Raw genomic sequence first — 20,339 nt, 5'->3', positions numbered from 1 at the left:
TCTGGTGACCTTGCTTTGACATCCTCTGTAGAATCCTCTTCCTCATATAATGGCTTATTTCTCCATCACCTGAGGCCTTCCCTTTCTGGGTTTTCTTTTTCAGGCAATCCTGAATTTTCAGAGCCAAGCTCCTCTTAAATACACACTCCTCCAATTCCACAAAATCAAGGCCTATGAAAATGCAGCTGATAAAGAAAATGAGGCTTGAGTTCTAAAGCCAGCAAGGAATAAGAAGTAATTTTGTTGGCCTGGCTTAGGCCCCCAAACACACACACGCACACACACACACACACACACACACACTCAGCACCCCCCCCACACACACACACCATCCACAATGATTGTCAAAAGGCCCCCTTTTCATTAAGATAACATTTATTTCTGATATATTTTGCTTTAAGTCTTGGTTCTATTGGTCCAGCAGGTATTAAATATCCTTCCCTCAGGGCTGGCTAGGAACTAAGGTTTTTATTCCCTGTTCAGGGAGTTGTTCTTACCACACATTGGGATCAAGGGTGGAGCTCTGAAAAAATGATGATGCTTGCTTGAGTCCAAATCTGTAGTAATTAAATCAGATTCTCTAGAGGTGGGTCCAGCCATTGGTATCCTTTTAAAAATACATTTAATTGAAAAATAAGGATTCAATATATAATGTGATGTTTTGATACATGTGTACATTGGGTAATAATTATCACAATCAAGTTCATTAAAATATCTGTCAAGTTCCAAGCTGTGCATTAGATCCCCAGAACTGGTTCATCTTATAAATGACCATTTTTATCCATTAACCAATATCTATCCTTTCCCCCAATATCAGTATCTTCTTAAACTCTCAAATGATTCCAATGGGCAGCTAAGGATAAAAGCCAACATCTGAGAGCAACTTACAAGTCAACAAAAGATGCTAATTATTTGTAGGCCAGTGGTTCTCAATGGCTGTACATTAGGAATACTTGGTAAAATCCAAAAAAATACTGATTCATGGATCTCATCTCTAAATATACTGATTTCATGGGTCTGAGGTGGCCTGGCCATGAGATTTTTTGAAAGTCTTCCAGATAATTCTAATATCTAACCAAGGCAGAGAATTACTACATTCACGTGCACACTTTTTCAAGTTCTTCACTTAGTGTGTGAACACCCAAGGCTGCCACAATTCTGAAAGTGGAAGGAAGGCTCCATTGCACACAGCCCCCCACACTCTGGAATGGGTGTTGCTCAAGGATGAAAGAAGCTGACTCATTCCAACTTCTCTTCCCATTTTCCTTCATATAAAATGAAACTTGTGTAGGCAGGTGTTCAGGTGCTAAAAAACAAGCATTTCTTATCCACATGTTCTGTCTCTCCCACCCCGAATTCACATTATATGAATGGATTCCTTAGTAGGGTGACCCTGCTAGCTTCTGGCAGCTAGAAAATCTCAAGAAGAGATGATGAAATGGGTAGGAGGAGTGTGATCTGTACTTGGCACCTGGAAATACCCAGTGCTTGTAGCTTCCCAGATTAAAAAAAAAAAAAAAAAAAAAAAAAAAAAAAAAAAAAAAAGACAAGACTAGATTGCTTTACTCAATACCTAAAAGAACAAGCAGTTTTTTAAAATAAATTATTTTGCTTCTCAGAGTCATAACCATTAGTAATTCTTCATCACCACAGTTAATTATCATTAATAACATGTGAGGGCCCAAAAAACTACTGGTTACATTTAATTCAGAGAAAGTTAACATTACTATTTTCTGTAAGTACACCAAAGTGAAAAATTACAGTGATCATAAATAGAAGTATTTATTTAACAGTAAGTTAAATCTTACTTGGAAAGTTGCAAGTTCCATAATTTAAATTCTGGTTACAAATAGATTAGAAGAGAAGGAGGTACATATTTGAGATGACATTTAAGAGGAAGGAGATGCTACCAAAAGCTCATACATCTTGAAGCTATCAATGGTCAGTTAGTTTAACACAGGGTGTTTTAAGACTGAAAAAAGGAAAAGATAGTTATATTTATGAACTATGAAAGATTTTTCCAGATTTATATGTTCTTTTCAACCAGAAAGTCAAAAAGTTTCTGTCATCTTGTAATATGAACCCATTCCCAAAAGCTGGAAATGGGTTGCATATTTTCTTAAAGTAGTCTCTGATTGAGGTCTTATTTTGTCAATTAGCTTGCCTCCAAGATTAGTTATTAAATTTTATTCCATATTATTTTCCCCTAGCATCAAGTACTACTGGATTCTCAGTAGGCATGTAATACATGCTGGCTTACAGTTTCATATGGGAGATTGATAAAGAGGTTGTTTAAAGGTCAATGGTCATATGGAATTCTATTGGGGTGAAGAAGATACTGTAAAATAGCTTATGTGATGGTTACCCAACTTAGTAAACTTAACTGAAAGTTCCCTAACTGTGCAGTTAAAATGAGTGAATTTTAAAATATGCAAATTATATTTGAATAAAGTAGAAAAGGGTACATGTAAGAAAATGCAATGTGTTAGCAAAAGAATGGGATTCATGTGACAGTGAGAAGTTACTCATACAAACTGTTACTGAAGTGAAAAAGCAAAAAGGTGATGCATGGAAATAGAATACTGGAAGAAAAAAGACAAGGTTTCCTGTGAGTATAGAAGGAAAGGGGCAAATAGTTGGTATAGATACAGAGAGACTACTGTTAAAGGGTCAATAACCATGGCCAGGAATAGAAAGTGCTAACTATGTTTAAGGTTCTAAACTAAGCACAAGGGAACAGAAGAGTACAATACAACAGGACGGTTTATACAGTAGAACTGTGCTTAGTATATTAAAGGAAGAAACAAATGTTCAAATACACTGTAACTTGCCCAAGTTCATAGAAGTAGAGAAGTTAAAGGTAAACGTCAAGCCAAAGGTATATCACCCTTAAATCTGACCTAAAGCTGAATCATTACTGTAAGTTTGAAGAAATGCATCCTAAGATCATTCTAAAGAATGCTACTTGTACCTGGTTCAGTGGCAAAACACTTGCAATGTAATTCCAGGGACTTAGAAGGCTGAGGCAGAAGGATTGCAAATGCCAGGCTAGTCTCAGCAACTTTGTGAGACCCTGTCTTAAAACTAAAAGGTTGTACCTCATTAGTAAATTGCCCTTGGACTCAATTACCTGTACCTGACCCCCAACCAAAATGCTACTTGTCCACAATATCTGTTCATCCTTTCCATGATAGTAGATTTTGACTTTCAGCTGTAACTATAGCCACAAGGAGTGATTTTTATTCTCCTAAGCAGTAGGGTAGAGGAAGAAGTATATCTTCCGGTAAGGACATATCCTAGAAGCTGTGAACGTCATTTCCCATCATATCCCAATAGTTAGAATTTAGTCTCATCACTAACTTTAGCTGCATAGTGAGGGTTGAAATTTAGAAAGACCACATCTGGATAGGCAGGAACAACATGGTCCTAAATAGCTGTGGAGCTACTATGCCAGCCCTGAGCTAGCTCCACCTAGACTTTTCTGGGAGAGTTTAAGCCAATTATTTGGGATATCTATTTCCCATAAAAGAGCCTAAAATTCCAATTATCTTTTTTTTAAAGATTCTCTTGATTCTCTCTGGGACAAAAGTAAGCATACAGGCATATGTTGCTCAATTGACCCAAACAGACATACCTTGATGAGAAGCAGTGCTGTCAGTTTTATAACACAAGGTGAGGGGGCTCTGGCCACTGTCAACAAGACTGAGCCCAGATAAGTTGATTGGCCAGTGATTTTATTTTTTATTAATCCTAGGTAAAGAGAAGATGTACACTTTTTTTCCTTCTTTTTCTCTTTCTCCTCCTCTCCCTCCTCTTCTTCCTTCTCCTCCTTCTTGTTAATTTATCACCAAAAGGGAAAGGAAGATAAAGGCAACTGCATCATAATGAAATATTCATTCTCAATATTTCCTTGGCTACTGTTCCTGTTCTTTACTGGTTAAAGGCAAATTAAGAGCAAACAGTTACTATAGCTTTTCTTTTTGATTCAGAGACTTAACTTAAATACTGGGTGTGGTAGTCCATGCCTGTAATCCCAGCCCTCAGGAGGCTGATTAGGAGGATCACAAGTTTGAGGACAGCCTCAGCAATTTAGTGAGATCCTGTCTCAAAATTAAAAAACAAAACAAACAAACAACAACAACAAAAAAAAACATGTGGAGATATATCTCCATGGTAAAAACACTCCTGGCTTCAATCCCCAGTACAGAAGAAGGAGGAGGAGGAGGAGGAGGACAACGAAGAGGACGACGACGACGACTTACTCAAAACATTGTACCTAGTGCTGCTATAATTTGGTCCTAAGTTTTTGTGATTATGTAGCAAATTCACTAGAAAGTAGGAAACTGGATATAAATGTTAACTGGCACCCAAAATGTTCCTATTTCATATACTATTGACTGCAAAAAAGATACCACCATAACATTCCCTTTACCCTCACTTGGGAAATTGTTTTCCACTCATGTACCAAAAGAAAGAAATAATAATAAAAATTTATTTGCACCCAAAAACATTTATTTATTTTTTTTAACTTTTTTTTTAAGAGAGAGTGAGAGAGGAGAGAGAGAGAGAGAGAGAAGAGAATTTTTAATGTTTGTTTTTTAGTTCTCGGCGGACACAACATCTTTGTTGGTATGTGGTGCTGAGGATCGAACCTGGGCCGCACGCATGCCAGGCGAGCACGCTACCGCTTGAGCCACATCCCCAGCCCACCCAAAAACATTTAGATAAATGTGTGGAATTTCAGAAAAATTCCATGGTTCTACAAAATTATGTATAATTATATAATAATGATATATAATAATGCAATATGCTCTAAGAACACTATATAACTTTATTAATACAAAACATTTATAATATTGATCCATTAAGTATTGATTGATTTAAGAATATATTGGAAATAGGAATTATGAGAGAAGGAGATGAATTATGAGAGAAGATGATTCCAGTTTTCTGTCTTAAACAATTATATACAGGGTAGAGTTAGTCATTAAAACAGCAACAAAACAGAAAGTATGAAAATAGAGTGAAATTAATAAGTAGTCACTAATATTATTTTTATTTTGTTCAATTTGGAATGCATTCTTCTCTAACAAGGGAGAGCTTAGGTAGATATTTAGATGATGGCTTTGGAGACAGGAAGAAAGGAGAGAGTGAGGGAGGAGGAATGGGAGGGAGGACCAAAAAAAGGGAGATATATAGATAGATGATAGATAGATAGATTATCTAACTGAGCTTCAGATCAAGCTTCTGTGTTTAAAGATTTGGAGAACATGGACAACAGCTAAAGGAGCTGGAAGGATTTCGAGGCATAGTTGAGAGCCAGATGAGGATCAACGAAAGAATGCAGAGAGCCACTGCTCCCATAATAAGCACAGAGGAATAGGGTCAGCAAATTGTCTGGGTTGAGATTCTGTAAGGGACTTGCGGCAAAAGAACAATGGGGCTAGGAAAAGTGAGAATTGATAAGTGTATGACTAAAAGAGATAAACATTAGATCTAATACTTTCTTGAAAGTAAGTAGATAGGAATGTGTTGACCTTGGAGAATTTTTCGAGGTCAGAGAGCTGTAGTCAGCAGTAAATTTGAATAAATATGTCAAATATGGAGGTGTTCAGGATGACAATGTGGAACTGGGAGTGGATACCTAAATAGAGTATAGATGAAAGTTAATAAAGATGAAAAAAATCAAGGAATTAAGACACCTGGGACAGCCACCATATTAATCTAATTCACTCAGGATGATGGAGGGGTCTGGATGGAGCAGATAGGGAGCCACCTCTTGAAGAAAACTTTAGAAGAGTTCGGTGATGAGAGGGAAGAAGATTTTCAGAATGGTAATTATCTAGTAAATGTTAGTTTCTTTTAACAGATCACATACAAAATAGTAAATGATTCTATTTTGTAATTTTACAATAGAATAACATTACACCTTTCTCTCCACAAACACACAGAGAAGCAAATACATCTGTTTTTCTTTCTCAACATACACACACACACACACATATATATATATATATATATATATATATATATATATATATATATATATATATACTCTAGTATGCTCCTCCCCACTGACATGTATGAATGTGGGTTTTTAGACAAAGGTGTTACAGGCAAATTCAGGAAAATGTGTCAAATAGTGCAAATGCTTTTTGTGTTGCAACTTTCTAGGACCATTAACAATAGAACTTCATAAGTGTGCCCAAACAATAGCTTCTAAAGGTTAGCAGTGGGCCATGCTGGTCCATGCTGAAGAAGCATTTTTAAAGACAGAGTTAACAGTGAAGATTGCTGAACCAGGAGTCAGAAGACCCAGTCTCCAAACTGTTCAATTATCATTTGGGTGCTCTGAGCAAGACATTTAACCTTGCTGAATCTGTGTCTTCCCGTCTATAGAAGATGTGTGGATTTTGTATGTCTTACAATTCGACAAGGTCCTTGTGAGGATTCAGCAACAAAATATACAGGAACTTTCTTTGCAGCCTGTTAAATGCTGATGTAAATTATTATGTAAAGAGACTCATGAAATAGTTCTAGCAAAGGATTTTTGATCATGGTTCCCATTATACTAATAATACTCACATATTGCAGATTTAGGAATTAGGTTAAATTATGACTTCTGAAGTATAATGACTTATTTACTGATTATTCTGAACTTTTGTGGGTATCTCTTGTTGCTTTAAGGAAATATTGATATACACAATCTCATTTTTATATTTAAAAGTGTGGGCCATCTCATCAGAATTATCTGAGGGTTTTCTTTTTTTAAAAAAAAATGCATATTCCTATACCAGATTCCTAGAGATTCTGCCCTTTGGTTTGGCACACAAAAACCTGTATTTTAAACACACATTGTAGTTGACTCTACACATTCTAGCATTTTTTACAAACAAATCGGTTGAAATAGAATCCACACACCATATGACTCAGTCATTTAAAGTGTGTAGTTCAGCCAGGCACAGTGGTGAATGTCTGTAATTCCAACAACTGGGGAGGTTAAAGCAGAAGGATTGACATTCAGAGCTAGCCTCAGTAACTTAAAGATGTCCTGTCTCAAGATTTTATAAAAAGGGTTGGGGATGTAGTTCAGCACTTAAGGGCTTGCCTAGAATGTGCAAGGCCCTGGGTTCAATCCCCAGTACCATAGAATAAAATAAATAGATAAGCATACAGTTCAATGGTTCATAATATATTTACAAAGATGAGCAACCACCATAATTAAATTTGGAATCTATTTGGTTAAGTAGAAGTTTTATGGAGTCTGAGAATGCTCTGTGGTCAATGGACAAAAAATTACCTACCCCCACCTCAAGAAGAAAAGTAAAAGACAAATCATTCCAGGCTATCCAGTTTGTGTTCTTTTAAGCACTAGTAGCCTCCTACTAAACAAATTTCCTTTATTTTTCAAATAGATTAGGAGATACTATAGAGAAAATCCCATTACTGTAAAGCCAGAGGAATGAAGAATCTTTCTCTGCCCTGAAAACCTGGCAAGCCTTGGCCTTGTCTTCCTAGCCTATGAAATCACACTGAGTTTGTAAGGGGAAGGACTCATGATGAGGCTAATCAGGAAGTTCCTCAGCTCCCTAAGGCCTGTTTTCTCCTCTAAAGGTCTTGCTCTGTTCTTAAGAATTCAGGATCAATGCAACTTCCTAATATCTTTGGACAGAGTGTGTCTTTCAATAGCTTATTGACATTTCAGTTTGTCTGCTTCCAGAACTTCATTGTTGACTCAGTTCTATCTCTGTTTAATTAGAGGGGAAAGACTTTTAAACAAAAACACTTAATTGTTACCATGAAAGGTAAGGTGTGAGTGAGAAACTGTGAAAGCTTTAGAGAGTCACAACTCTATTTAGGCGGGTGGTGTAGATATTTTGCAAAGTGCTTTTTCTTACTCTGTGGGGAGAAAATTTTCTGGAGATTACATTGGGGAAGTAGGTAAGATTTTTTTTCCTAGTCTTCACAGAGAGGCTTTCTTATTTAGTTTACAGTGTGATAAATTCCTTAAGCACCATATACATTATTAATGGGTGTAATATCTATATCTCTAGATATTAGTGCATGTGTATCAACACATCCTCACAGATACACACACACACACACACACACACACAACCCTGCCCTCACCTCTTTTCTATTGGAACTCATATCTACTCTAGGGAGAAATCATATCAACAGTATTAAAGTTTGATTATGATGGTAAAAGCAACAATAACAATTAATTCCCCATACACTCTTATAGAGGGTTTAGACCAGTTCTTCTCTTTTACGAATGAGTAAACTAAACCACAAAGATGTCTGGTAACTCTGAACAAAATCACACTTTCCTGCTTCCCATAGTGTAGGTGATCATACCTTGAGAGGAAGTTATCTTTAATTAAAGTTTAGTACTCAATTAAATATGATGTTCAAGGCAAGACTCTAAGGTTATGATAAAGGAAAATCAAACCTCTGTTAGTGGCCCAGTATTATATTTTTAAAATCATGACATTAAATGAAAGCAGAGTAAAAATTATGCTTTTAAATTAATTTCTTTCCTTGCTGTTAAAATACAAGCAGAATGCAGTATGTTTAAACTTGGTTATTTTCTTCTGATACATACAATGGGTGTCAACTTAGTATGAAGCAGCTCAAACTATCTCAGAATGATTTTCTAATCCCCAAAAGCTTTGTCCTTGAACCTTGTTCAAACCATTGGCAATATTGCCCTGTATGAATCCTTTCTTGGTTTAACATGACCCCACAACATTATCCTTGTTTATGTCTTGAATTAGCCCCTCGTTCCAGGAAATACTTTGTCATCATGAACTTGACAATTTTTGGTTGCCATCAACCACGTCACAGACTTAACACTCAGCTTTCCCAGTCAGTCTTTCCAGGGACCTAACTCACCTCTTTCTGTTTGGGTTTCCATGCTGACATTTAGAAAAACAACAGTCCCTCAACTCATAAAGCCCTTTCTCTATGTTCTGTACTAATTTTAATATTGACTTTCTTCTAAAAGCTCCAAAATATTTTAAGGTTTTTTTTTTCTTTTTTGCAAGATTGAGCTTCCAAGCTTGTATTTTTTAAGTGCTTCCAAATTTTTTCTTAACATATGTTGCACGAAGTCTGTCCTATTAACAGAACCCAGTCCTCTTCCAAATAGTATAAAAATCCAAAGATTTAGCCTTTCAGAGAGCATTTGTAGGTTGCACAATTAATTTGAGCTTTGTGTATAGCTGAGATCATTTTGTTTAGATTAGGTTTTCCATGCCTCTTATCTATAATCATCAAAGATTTGGAGTTCAAATCCATTTCTGGAACACACTTTGGTGTGTATCTGGGTAAGGACACATTTCTTTGTACTCACAAGGACAGAAAAAGATTTTTTAAAAATGAATACAGCAGTATAACATTTGATTCTAACATTTTTGAGCAGTTTTCCTGTGCTTTCCCCTCCCACACAGGAAACTCTAAAAATCATAGGATTTGATAAATGTGTAGCAAATTAAGAATTTTTGCAGCAAATTAAGAATTTTTGCAGCAAATTAAAATTTTTCAGGGGCATTATTATATGGATTAAGCACTTTGATGCTAGAATCAGACTGTCTGAAATTGGATCATAATTCTTCTACTTCCTTCCTGTGTAATTTTGAGGAGGTTAGTAGTCTCTCTGTGCCTACATTTCTAAATAGGAATGACAAAAGTAAATGGGGAGAGAGAGTAGTAAATATATGCAAATCACTTTGAACAGTGTTTGGCTCATAAAAGTAATACATATTAGCTATTTCAATATAACGTCACTAAATAAAATAAAATATTAGGAAAACAGATACCATAGGACTTTGAAGCTACACACATGAAAATCCCAGAACATAGGATACTTTGGGAGAGAAATTTAATTTATTAAGTAATTTATTTATTTGTCGTGAATTCTGCTTTCTTTCTTTTCTTTTCTTCTTTCTTTTTTTTTTTCTTTTTCTTTTTTTTCCCCTTTCATACCAGGGATTGAACCCAGGGGCATTCAACCACTGAACTACATCCTCAGCCCATTTTTTATTTATTTTGAGACAGGGTCTCACTAAATTGCATAAGGCCTCTCTAAATTGGTAAATCTGACTTTGAACTTGTAATCTTCCTGCCTCAGCCTCCCAAGCCACTGGGACCATAGGTGTGCACCACTGCACCTGGCTTGTTTATTTCATTTCTCGCTTTGGAAAAAAAAAAAAGTATGTCTTGCCTTGAATTTCAATTTTCAACATAAAGAAGTATTCTTACAGCAGGAGATATTTAAGAATTCTTCTGGGGGCTGGGGATGTGGCTCAAGCGGTAGCGCGCTGGCCTGGCATGCGTGCGGCCCGGGTTCGATCCTCAGCACCACATACCAACAAAGATGTTGTGTCCGCCCAGAACTAAAAAATAAATATTAAAAATTCTCTCTCTCACTCTCTCTCTCTCCCCCCCTCTCACTCTCTCTTTAAAAAAAAAAAAAAAAAAAAAAAAAAGAATTCTTCTGTGGCTGTGTCACAAGAAAGCAGGGAGCCGAAACTCCAAACCTTGGTTCTTGTGTTCTGACGAAAGAAAATTTAAATTCAGACACAGAAAGCCATGCAAAAGAACTTTATTATAAGTGAAAGTAAACTAAAAGCAAGTGAGGCTTAAGCAGAGTGCACTCTCAAGAGACAGAAAGGGCTGTCTCCCAGCGGAGAATGACAAAGGAGACAATGTTGTCTCCAAATGTATTACTGTTGGATGTTTACTAGGAGAACTGGGGACCACCTTCTGTACTCTTTGCCAATCAGGTGTTCAACTCCTTCACAATGGGGAGTGGGGTTTTTGACCTTAGTTGGTCCTCTCTGGAACTGTCATGGTGGCCATCCTATTTAGGGGGGTTTCATCTACAAGTCAATCCCATGTTAAAGTGGGCACTGGGGTCAATAGCTGGTCAGAGTTACCTTAGTGTGCCTGCACTACTGAAGGAATCTTCCTTCCCCAACAAACTGTGACACCTATAGCCATAATTCCTAGCTTCACATCAACATCAATGAACCCTGTCAAAAGTTTATTCCATTAATCCTTTTCTTTTGACATAATTACCTATTAGCTCCTTTGCTTATGTTTATTTTCCACAAATTAACTAGCACCCTTTGCTTTCTTATCTACTTTGAAAGTAGTTTAGAGGAGACCCTAAAGTAATTCAAAGAATACTTGTGACCTTGGCATGCATTTCCCTGCTCATCGCTAGCTGTTATGTTTGACAACATCTTGAGAATTTAAATTCTTAAATATTCTTAAAAATCACAGCTGTTGTGATTATACGCAGTTTTGAAATCCATTTTATGAAGAGTTTAGGATTTGAATGTAATCTTTTCTAATGATTTTGGCAAATCTGAGCCATCGAGAGCCTGGAATTCTACCATGACTAAAGTGGAAACTACCAGAGATATTTGTGGGATACAATGAGGGAGAGGGCAGGAGTATTGCTCTCACCTACCAGGAAGACATTCACAAACTCTAGCCAGATTTTTTGCAAGCTTTTGGCAAGACCAGAAGCTGAAACAAATAGCCAGGGTATAATTCAGGATGATCAAGTCTTGACTGATCTTGTTTTGGTTACATAAAGAAGTTCAGTTCTGCTGTAAACAACCCAGCCACCACAGTGGATGTTCCTGCTTACAAGTCCACTTGATGGTTATTGAAATATTTAAGCTACTGATAGGACTTGTCTCCAGAATTTACGTAGTTTATTCACCTGTTGATTCAACTGTACCATAGCTTCGCAAAGGGATCCTAGTGCTGACCTCAAACCCTCAAGATGTTGTCAAACACATAGCTGACAACTTCTTTAACATTCTTGAGTTAATCTGAATGGGCAATAAATCTATCAAAGGAAAATATCCTGTATTTGTTCAATTACAAACCATGCCTCCAGAAGGGAGTCTACATCTAGAACCTGTAAGACTTTCTGCTCTGGGAAGCCAGAGGAATATACAATGGTGGGCATTAGAGTGTTGTAACTCCTTTCTTAAATGCAGGCTCCAGTATAAGTACACACAACCTGCAGCTCAGCTCCACTCAGCTCAAGCCCAAACTGATTATTGGGCTTGGTGCTGCAAATGTGGAGATGAGTGATGCCTAATATTTCTTTGTACCCTGTAAAAAATGACACCCTGATACAACAGGGTTAGAGAGAAACAAAACAATGCTTTTTATTTGAATAGATGACTTCACTAAAGTGGGAAAAAAGAAAAAAATAATAAATAATAATTAAATCAATTGAAATAATTCTGGTTGATGAGGGTGTTGTTTGCTTGTTTTATTTTTTGATTTTGCCTATAAAATGACTAAGTTCAATGAGAACAATTTTCACTCTCAATCATGGAAGCTGAAGCTCCATAGGTATGTTAGCTCCTACAAAAAGGGTAAAGCCTTTATGGCTTTGATATTCTGTAATGAAGACGAAAGTATTTACATATAGATTTACTCAGATCGTAAAGTAGGAAATTTCCAATTAAGTAATGCAACTTCTTACAAACCTTTAATTTATAATTCTAGTTGTGCATTCCCAGAAAATTTGATTTAAAAATTAAGACATTTTTTAAGTAGTATTGGTCATTGAATAGGGCTGTGTGTGCTTGATTCAAAGAGCCCTCGACCATATATCATTGTTCCATATTTTCCTCTAGCTTCAGAAATGTGTCAACATGTTATCATATATGTTCATGAGTTTAAAACTCCTCTTTTAGAAGAGTTGGGATGCTAAAAGCAATGTCTAAAACCAATAACTCTGTCAATGGCACTAAAATGGTTAAGAAACATAATGATACATCACAGAAAACATCTGTAAGAATTCAAAGTGGTGAGCTCTAGAGAGATGGACTAAGAGGATCCGTTAAGAAAGACAGAGCAGAGGATGACTGTACTGCACTTGTCTTTTTAAATTGTCTGTTCAGATTGCTGTAAGAAAATAACATGAGCTATGGCTTATAAGCAATAGAAATTCATTTCTCACTGGAGTCTGAGAAGACCAAAATCAAGACTCCAGTGTCAGCTGGAGTCTTGCTTCCTGATACATAGAAGGCAGGAATGTATGGTGTCTTTGTGAGGTGGAAAATGAGCTCACTTTTAAAAGGGTCCTAATACAATTCATAGGAGTATCACGTTTATGACCTAATCACCTTCCAATGGCCCACCTTCTAATACCATTATGGTGAGGTTAAGATATCAACACATGAATTGGTGGAGAAATAGACATTCAGGTTGTAGCATAGGCATATACTATTTCAATTTTAAAAATTAAATAAAAATTGGCTAAACTATTTACACACTTGTGAGCCACACTGGAAGAAATATTATATCTCCTTTCCTCCACTATATTAAATAGAGCAACACACAGCAACGTACTGGTCATTTTTATTGTTAAGAAACTTGAGTTATGAGTTTCCACATCTTTAAAACTCATATTGATTACCTGAGTCATTTTTTTAATTGGAAAAGACTAATAAACCATCCAGTGGTAGATATTATCTGTCATCTAAGACAAATGAACGTTTGTTTGTTAATTATGCTTAAAACACAAGAATAAATAACTTTACCACAACTACATAAAACAATTAGGTGATGCATATTGAAAAATAGAGATGCTACCTCCAGGTTTCTACCTACCTTGCCTGCTTCCTTTCTTCTTTTCTTCCTTTCTTCCTTTTTCTTTGCTTCTTTCTTCTTTTGCTTCACACATCTATATTTTTCTACTTTTAAAACTTAACCAGGTATTTCTCTGATAATGAAGAAAAAGCTATAGTAATTCAAAGCTTTATTTAAAATAAGATATAAGAATACAAAATTATTCATGTAACATTTATATATACACAGTAGAGAGATAGTAGTAATAATTTTAATTAAATTTTAATTAATGGCTATACTCTCTGGTGGGAGATGAGGATTTTTCCCCTTCTGATTTTTGTTGTAGTTGTTGTTATCTTGGTACTGGGGATTGAACCCAGGGATGTTCTATCATTGAACTAACTACATCCTAAGTTGTTGTTGTTGTTGTTGTTGTTGTTGTTGTTGTTCTTCTTCTTCTTCTTCTTCTTCTTCTTCTTCTTCTTCTTCTTCTTCTTCTTCTTCTTCTTCTCTCCTTCTCCTCCTCCTCCTCCTCCTCCTTCTACTCCTTCTTCTTCTCCTTCTCCTCCTCTTTCTCTTTCTTCCTCCTTCTTCTTCTTTAGAGACAGGGTCTTATTAAGTTGCCTACCCTGGCCTTGAACTTGCCATTCTCCTGCCTCAGCCTCCTGAATCACTGGGGTTACAGGTGTGTAACACTGACCTGACTAATATTTTGTACTTCTAAATATTAAATAAAAATATAACATTTTTATGAATGACAATATTTAAAGCTTCTTTGAATTTAACCCAAACACTTTATAACAGATAGTAAGGATATGTGAAGTGGCTGCTCTATGCAGATAGATAGTAAGAAGTATATGTATGAGCAAGGCTATGAGGGAATTGTGTTAATTCCTACAACTTCAATTTTCTTCCTGCCCGTTACATGGCGGCTCTGTGGCTTTCTAACTTATCTAACTTCAGGGATGGGTCCTGGTGCATTTAGTTACACAGGCAATCCCATTTCATTTAGCACCAGCCCTCAGTTCAGGAGCAGTCTAACCCAGGGCTGAGCCAACTACTTCATGGCTTTCCCTTACCGTACTCAGGGGCTTGGCTATAGTTTCATATCTTTAACGTTGGAATTTTATTCCATGCTGAAGGAAGAACATTCTTTCACTGCGTGAGTTCATTTTCTGGTGCTAAAATGAAATACTTGAGATTGGGTACTTTATAAATGTTTTTGTTTTATTTTGTTTTGTTTTTTTGTATCAGGATTGAGCCAAGGGGTGCTTAACCACTGAGCTACAAACCCAGCCCTTTTTGTTTGTTTGTTTGAGACAGGGTCTCACTTAGTTGCTTAGGGCCTAAGCTTTGAATTTATTATCCTGACTCAGCCTCCCGAGCTGCTGGGATTACAGACACTTGCCACCATGCCTGGCTGGAAAAGAGGTTTATTTAGCCCAAAGTTTTGGAAGTTCAAGCTCCTGAATCTGGCATCCTCTTGATTCTGGTGAGGGCCTGATAGTGGATGGCCTCACAGTGGCCAGAGTGTATGGGGGGAAACTGAGAGAGAAAGGGAATACTTGGTAAGAAAGAAAACCAGAGAGAAGGAAGAAGGACTGAGTCTTGATCTTTCCATAACAATTCTCTTGCAAGAACTAATCATGATCCCATGAGACCACATCAGTTCCTTGCAAGGGCAGTTTCCTGAGTGTCCTGATTACTTCCCTTTAGATCTTACCTCTTAAAGTTTCCATGCCACCTCCCAACACTGCCACACCAAGGAACAAGCTCCCAACACAGGAAGCCTTGCAGGACACCCTCAAACCACATCCAAACAGTAGCACTCATTATGTGGAACGCTTCTCCTGAAAGCCACCTTCAGAAGCTACCTCAGATGCAAAAACAGACGACAGAGAAGAATAGAACAGAAAGAATCATAGAGAATAAGAGCCAGAGTCCTGTTTGAATAAGACCTGATACTTCGCACAAGATCTAGATGTTATGCTTATCTGAAACAATGAATCACTTGTATTAATTTTGCAAACCGAAGTATTTTACCTGATAAGGTAGAAAGAGAACATTTTGAATGTTTTTTATGTATCAGACATAGTATATATATATGCTATGTAATTTCATCTATTCTCATCTTATGTCAGGAAACTAGTGATTGGGGAGAATTACCTAAGGTCTCAAATCTTGCACTAGTTTTACTGCTATGTAAGAACATTAAAGGAAAAAAAGTTATGATGTTTTTTCATAACAATTTCATAAAAGGAAGAACATTATAATGAGAGATTAAATGGCAATGTTCTGGGAACATGATGGTCCTTTTCAAGAAAGGCCTGCCACCATCATTACAGGGACATGTTCCTATGGACTGCTGAAGCTCCTCACATGTGGGTGCCAGGCCAGAGGCATAATAAGCCTTATTCTGATCCAGCAGGATGGAAGTAAGGTCTAGAGACACAGATTTTCCAAAGCACTCTGGGTAATTCTGATTGGTAGCCAAGATGGAGAACTGCTACCTGGAAGATGTGAGATGTGCCTCCACAGTACCAGATCTCTTTGGCTTGTTTTCTCCAGAAGTTTCTTCTCTGTTGTCCAGTCTGCTCCTAGTTGCACTCATCCTCCCCTCCATACTGTGGCAGATCCATGAATCATCTTTCCTGGTCCTCAATTCTGATAATTAAACAGTACTTCTCTTTCTTTTATTACCTTATTGTCTTCCATTTTGAATATTCATTTCTTCAGAAATATCCAGGGAAGAAAGGAAAGCTTCTCTTTGAGCCATTTACCACACATTCACGGCAAATATTTTATTTTATTTTATTTTTTATTTTTTTTTATTGGATGTTCACAACATTACAAAGCTCTTGACAAATCATATTTCATACATTAGAATCAAGTGGGTTATGAACTCCCATTTTTACCCCAAATACAGATTGCAGAATCACATCGGTTACACATCACATTTTTACATACTGCCATATTAGTGACTGTTGTATTCTGCTACCTTTCCTATCCTCTACTATCCCCCCTCCCCTCCCCTCCCATCTTCTCTCTCTACCCCATCTACTGTAATTCATTTCCCTCCATGTTTGTTATCCCATTCCCCTCATAACCTCTTATATATAATTTTGTAAAACAATGAGGGTCTCCCTCCATTTCCATGACGGCAAATATTTTAAAGAGGACTCTGACCTCAGAGACTCACCCTGGAAGGTGAGAAGTAATTCAACTTGATCAAAAATAATTTATGATTGCATCTTTCATCAATAATTTTGTTTGAGTATATTGTATTATTTAAGGGAATAGGATTAGGCTGCATTTTGAGAATAGGTTCCATGATTGTTGTGGGCTAATGATAATGATAATTATATGGTCCGGGGCATTAAAGTATTGTTTGAAAGTTGACATTTTCCATTATCTTTTTTCTCCCAATTTCCAAGATCAGAGACTTAATGTGTAAATTTCTAGAGCTCAGCTGTTGTTGTCATTTCATCTTTCTCTTTTACTCTCTTTTCCCTTCTTCCTTGTTTCTCTGTATTTTGCTTCTGCTACTGATATTTCTGGCATATGCCCCTCTCCCTGTTAACCTCAAGATAAAAAGGTCTGATTATGTGGGTTTATCATTATTAAGTAAGGCATATTGCGCTGGGGCAGATTTTGGCTCAGGTAGTGATCCCTTGGCCCAAATAACAATGACTGGGGTAGTAGGACTGGTTTTACTCCCAGTGCTCAGCTTTTCCCCAAAGTTTTTGGTAGGGAATGTATAGCTGGAAAATCTTATAGGGTTTCATAACTCATTAAGAACAATATGACTTAGCAGAAAATTGAAAAATCACCTTAGAACGTTTAGATAGGGAGAGGGGAGGAGAGAGACCTGGAGAGAAGAGGAGGGAGGAAAAGAGGCAGCAAAACACATAAGCAATGAATGATCTCTCTGCCTTTTTAACTTTAATATAGAGATGACATCATTGACTTTGAAATGTCTAGATTTTCTCAATTATGCATGGAGGGAATGCCAAGGTAGGTATTTATTTGTTCCTTTAATGATAACCTCAGAAATAATGCCAGCATGCATGAGAACTTGACTCCCTGCTTCTACATTGCCCTCAGAACTTTTCCCCAGCTGACCTCTGCAGTCTTTCCTCTATCTGTTCTTCACATACATAATGCTCAGCTCTAATAAATCATCTGCAGTTCTCTGTTCCATACACTAGTGGAAGCAGCTCTCTCTGCCTTTCAAACTTTTGAAACTTATACCACCTGATCAACTTCTACATGCATTCAAAGTTCAACATAAGCATGATCTTCTCCATGAAATCACACAAGCTTGCTTGGTAGTGCACTGTGGCACTACTGCCAAAGCAGAAGCTCATTCCCCTTCCTATCCTTTCAAATCAGACACGGATCTCTAGCTTTCAGTAATGGTAGTTCTAACTGGTCTAGGAACTGTCATAGGAGCAATTTGTTGTGAATAAGATGTGAAGACAGGTCTGTTGGAGGGTTGCTGGAGAAGGTTTTCTCCCCTTGATAAGAAGAGATTGCACAAAGAGAAACTCACTTGTCCATGACAACTTCTGCTTCCTGCTTTTGGACACTTTGCAAGAATGAGTTGGAACACTTTTGTGCTGAAGCTGTCATCTGGCTTTGATGGTGAGGCCAATGAAACTGAATAGATGGCACCCTTGATACCATTGAGGCACTGAATTCCAATTCATTAAAGCCACTGTTACCTCCTCTGCATGCATAAGTGCAATCACAGAGAGTCCCTGTCATCTCAGAATAGGTTCTGCCTAAGAGTAAAAACACATTCACTCTTAAGCATTACCATATTATTGGTAACAGGAAAGCATCTATAATTGGGTATATTTGGACACATACTTACTATGCCAATAAAAATAAGGCAGCTACCCTGGCAAAAAGATCTCATGCTATCATTGAGTGATAGAGTTTAGTATAAATCCATATTGACCCAGGCAAATTGTCTTTGCAGTATGCTTGTCTACAGAAATAGAGGAAGGAAAACTTATTTCAGCTGAGTGAAAGTAAAAATAATTTCTGGTCTAATGATTTTCATAGCCTCCCAATAAGATAACCAAAGCTCACATTATGGAAGCCAAAAATCATCCATCATCATCTATATATGTTTCTTGGTCTATATTATTTCTGTCCCAGACACTGGAAGTCTGGACTTCTCCCAGAGAAGAGAACTGTCATCCTGTCACATGATAGCAATTGGCAAGTCTTACCAAGAAAATCTGGCAGATCCTTAGAACAGGACTAACATATGTTTTATATATGTGTGGGTAGGTATATATATAGCCATCCATCTACATACATATATGTATTCTTATTTATTTATAAGCTCTAGTTAAAGTTAGAAAAATTAATTTTGATGCATATGGATAAGTCACACAAATTAGTACTACTTTAGAAGGAATTAATATAATCCTAAAAGAAATCATTTTTGTGTTTTTTAAAAGCAAAAAATGCCAATGCAAATTTTAAAAGTAGAACATCATGTTAATAACTTTTATCTTTAGGTTATTGCTCATTTATACCAATGATTCATTCACTCATGCAACAAGTGTTTATCAAGCACCAACTATAAAGATATAAAAGACACAAAGTCCTTACCCTTTAGAACTCCATTGTCCAATAGTAGACATGAAAAAAAAGGAAATAATTCATGCATTTAATTATTCAAAGATTATTATTGAGGGCCTTCTATGTCTGTCATATGTGCTGAGAATACAGAGTAGAAATGACAGATGATAATTGCTTTCACAGAGCTTATGTAATGTGACAGAGGGCAGAAAAATTGTAAACAAACATCAACATATGTACATGTAGGAGAGTGAGAAATGTAATGTGGAAACTTCAAATCAAATGACATAATAAAGAGTAATTGGGTGGCTACTTTACTTGGTTAGACAGATAAACCATTTAAGCTAAGATCCAAGAGAACTTTGGAGGAAGATGTCAAGTGAAGTGAGGGTCTTTTGGTTGCTTTGTTGCTATCACAAATATTCTCTTAGTAGTTGGGGTGTGCATGTGTATGTGTGTGTTTAAGAAAGGAAGTACTAGAAGTAGTTTATGCCAATGGGGGTGATTGAGAGAAAAAGAGATGATTCAGGGGCAAGTAGGCAGATAATTGAGAAAACAAGCCCTGGAGGGGGGTGGGAGGTGGGGAATCCAGGATTAAACCAGAGGTCTATATCAATGCTAACAGCAAAAATACTTGCTGTATGATAAATGAAGGCAGGCAGGTAACAGGTATATTGGATACCTATAGGGATAGGTACCCTAATTGTTCAGGTATTTTTTTTCTCAACAATTTATGGGACAAGATTATAAGCTGAAATTTTGGAAAGTAAAAGAGGTTAAGGAATTTAAGGAGTAAAGACAATGATGTGAAATTATCTTTTTGGAAAGTTGAAATGCAAAAGTTCTATGGAAGTAATGATTGTGCTTGACGACCCATTTGAGATGTATAGCCTCAATTTAAAGTGACAAGCACGATTCTTGCATCTTCACCAATATCCCATTGTGTTGCTTCATGGGGGAAATTACGTGTAATAGAACAGCCATTTCGCCCAGTAAAGGAGGGTTGCAGAGGCAAGAGGGTAAAGCTTGTCATCAAAGAGAAGATCAATAATGTATGATAGAATTTAAGCTGGTAGAGAAGGAGGGGGAGAACTGATAGTGCTACAGTCATAAGTCAACAGCCTGTAAAGTCT

This window comes from Spermophilus citellus, assembly GCF_964194105.1.
Source record: "Spermophilus citellus genome assembly, chromosome: 11".
NCBI lineage: Eukaryota > Metazoa > Chordata > Mammalia > Rodentia > Sciuridae > Spermophilus > Spermophilus citellus.
Note: the sequence above shows the minus strand (reverse complement) of the source record.